Source organism: Cupressus sempervirens, chromosome 8, assembly GCF_028749045.1.
Source record: "Cupressus sempervirens isolate cs-2001-9-10 chromosome 8, ASM2874904v1, whole genome shotgun sequence".
NCBI lineage: Eukaryota > Viridiplantae > Streptophyta > Pinopsida > Cupressales > Cupressaceae > Cupressus > Cupressus sempervirens.
In genome coordinates this window covers 503,997,614-504,001,574 of record NC_143125.1, presented here as the reverse complement: position 1 = coordinate 504,001,574, position 3,961 = coordinate 503,997,614, and positions in this window count along the sequence as shown.

Genomic DNA, 3,961 nt, shown 5'->3' with positions numbered 1-3,961 from the left:
TCAAGCGCGAGTTTGTATTTCCTCTGCCTTCCCAATATGGAAAATACTGATCGCAAACCTTACTTTGTGAATACACCCCCTATGCTACCTCTGGCCAATTATAGGATGCCAATTCTGTAGGAGAGAACAATGGACCTAGCCCTCTTTTCTCTGTCACCAATACCCTCTTACCCTTGTTGATGGCGATTTAAGCAATATTACTTCCACAATGAAGGTTCGATAAGCCGTCCAGTCCAAGGAGGATGACATTGGCCAAGATCTCATCAACTTGCACACAAACAAAAAATGTTGACAACGATGAATGTTAATTCTGTTGTCGGCTTGTTTCTTGCACAAGACTGATATCGGGGCCCAACGCGAATGTCCTAATTTTGGCGTCCACTGTTTCTTCAGCGTTCATCACATTTGATGTTTGTTACTGGCTATTTTTCCGTCTTCGGAGAGGTCGCAATTTCTTTCGCTGTCTGCAATAGTTTGGCTCAGAATTTCTTGTTGGAGACCAAAACCTAAACAGCTCCCATTTCCTGTGAAAGAAACCCTCAGTCCCGACTACAATGGTGAGATGATATTAGCTGTAGCTGTTCCAATCATCACGCGAAACTCTGCAACTCACGTCGGCTTGGGGTTTTACTGAATAATCCTCACTATTCCTCACCCATGATATTCGTTGATGCTGGTGTTTGCTCAGTGTTGGTTATCAATGATGAACACTTATTCAATCTTCCATCAGGAGATGATGCCGGTACTGATTACAGACTCGCCGTTGATACTCATATGCTGCAGAATTAAAGAGTTGTGATGATCACATAGATGACGAATGCCTGCCTATGATCATGAATGATCGAATACTATCTTTCAAACTAAATGATACACTCGTTCCCTAATAATCAAATATCCCTAGTCAATAAGCGCTTATTCATAAGTGACATTTTCCTTTCGCCCAAGTTCGGCCTTAATGATTTGTGGCAGTGCTGTTGGAAGATTGACTAGGAGACTCGCCTTCTTTCCTAGATCTATTCAATACTGCAACTGATCCTGTAAATCCTAGATTATATCTTCGAATATCAACCCTCAGAAAGATCCTCCGAAATTGTTGGCCTTGAGCCACAGATTCTGCCCCGATGAAATGACTGAATGTCACCTCCAATCTGCAATAATTTAGATGATATTTCACACCCTCAAAATTGCGTACCTATTGAGAGTTTTCATTCTCAATGGCCAATAATTGCAAAAACCCTAAGTTCCACAATGCTCCTGTGATTAAATCATAATCTGGAATCAAAAGAGATAAAACAACTGCCTTATTCGAATGGAGCCCCGAGGTGCCTATTTATTCTTTCCTCTCCATCTTCTCCAGAGACTTCTAGAACATTTTTGATCTTATCTCTTAAGTGACTTTATTAAATATTTTTATAATCCAAGTCACTTTATTAAATATAAAGTTATCTTTTAATGTTTATTTATTTAATTAAAATAATTAATTAGTCGTCCTTAAAATATTCATTACTTTGGACAACCAGATTAATTAAATTAATTAAATCGAACTGTCACCAAAAATGGGGACATGACAAAAGCATGATCAAAGAGGCATTCATAAGGCCATCATGTGAAATTATGACTGAAGATAATGAACTTAAGAATCAAAAAGATGTTCTCACAAAGTTCATAGAGGCCATCCACTTACAACTTGAAGTGGATGACTTTAACATCAGTGTTCTGGATACATTTACAAGATGGAAGTATTCATTGAAGAATTTTCAAAATCAAATGGAGGTTTTTAAGAAAGAGATATTTGGAGTAGCAAGCATTCTTAGGAAGATTACAATAATCTCACAACACACTGATGAACTAGATGTTGCATTTGAATGCAAGTCCCTATAGAAGTTTGGAGAGTTGGTTGATACCATGTAAATACTTCAAATCATATTTTTGTATGCTTTAAGTAGAATAGTAGTAGGAAAGTTACATGTAAAGATTAGCTATGTTGTAAGTATAGGATAACATGCACTTGTACAACTAGCTCATGTAGTTAAGTTGCAATCACATTAAGCATGCAACTTTGAATAAAGTCAATATAGTTAGAGATAAGTCAAGGTGGTTGAGGTTGTTTTTCTTTTTCCTCCACCTTTATCTCCCCTATTTTTATATATAAAAGAGAGAGCTCATTGTAAATAATCATCTTTTGAAAAGGAAAGAAAATTTTGCCTATTTTTATTGTGCACTCTAAGACTTTGTGCTTGGATGTAAATTAGATTTCTTTCAATAAAAGAGGCAACTTTCTTTCAAACTTTGTGTTGATTCAAGGTGTTATGTGACAACATCTTATGGATATTGATTGTGAGTTTTGGATCTTTGATCAAGAGGGATTTGAATTTAATCGTGCAGAGTTTGAGTTTCCTATTGCATTCAAGGCCATATTGAACTTTTGAAGACTTTTTTTGCAAGAGGACAAATCGTAATAGATAGTAGTGGTTGCAATTACTTAGACTTGAAAACTTCGAGCTTTAGTTTTAAATTTGGGAGTATTTAGTAAGAGCCTTTGTGTCTTACTATTTATTTTGGTTGAATCTTCATTCAAGATAAGTGTAGGAGATCATTTTCTTGTTTCAAAAAATATAAAAAGTAAAATTTTGTCCATGGTGTTGTTCTTATGTCAATTCCAAGTTCACCGGTATTATTGTATTAATAAGGCACTTTTTGTTAAGTTGGAAAGTTAGAGTTGTATGCAAATCATTCCCAAACAAAGTGGAATTGATCAAGAGAACCATCCTTTTTGTAATTTTAGTTAACATCATATTGAAGCCACTTATGATAAGAAGGGGGTGTCCCCTATTGTTGAGAGGAGAGAGAAATCTAATGAAAATTTTCCTTAAGTCATTCTTTTGTAAGTCATAGTTAGTAACATATAAAAAAATTAGCCAATAGTTTTTGGTGATTCTGCTAGGGATACAACATGCATCTAAGAGCCTCAAGCTTTCATTTGAAGCAAACTTGTGTCCTTTATCATTGTAATTTTATTTCTTGCATTTATTTTAAGTGTTTATGAAGGACATGTAAATGGATCAAGGTCCTTGGGGAAATTCTTTTGGTCCACTGAATTTAGCTCTACCTATATATGCTCTTCTTGATGGCTCATGAAATAATTTTCCCAAGTTCTTTGGTGATGGACAACAACATCCTGGTGAATATATTATTTTTGATTAAGGAAAACATGATTTAACTAGTCCCTAAAACCCTTACAAAACATAGAATGGACAAAGAAGAATGCTTAAAGTATCAAAAGAAACTAAAAGCAAACATCTAAAACAACTCCCCAAAACTAAAAGATAAAACTAGTAAAAAGCTAGGGATTCAAGAAAAAAATAGGACTAGCCAAAAAAAATCCAGGCCACTCAGGAGATATCTCTCAGAATTTTTGCTACACTTATTTCCACCTTAGTCAATCTACCAGCTGCCTCCTTCATGTCTGATAGATCCTAGTCAAGTTCCAGGGTGTCTTTCTTCCTCATGCTAGATCTAGTACGCTTCCTCAAGATATCATTAGGGGTCCTATCCTTAGCATTGTGGGGGGTAGGGTCATCCTCCTTACTAATTATTTTCTCCTCCATATTGTTAATGAATAGCTTAATATTCTAATTGGCCTCTTTGAGAATATTGTAGCTTTATTCCACTATACTATGCATTGAGTTCTCCATCGTTTGGACCATGTTCTTGACCTCCTCCACTCTATTTTTCATGCTCTGTTCTTCCTCCATTATATTGTTCTTCAAGCTGAAGTTCTCCCTTTCTAGGCTACTCACCCTGTATTTGAGCTCTTGGATTTCATGAAAAATCCACTTGGTGGTGCGAAAGCTATCGACAGCACTATTTTTGGTATTGTTCAGGATATCCATATCCAAATTTTCCTTTGTGGTGTCACTAAAATCACCAGGGCTGGGTCTATTAACTCTTCCATTTTTAT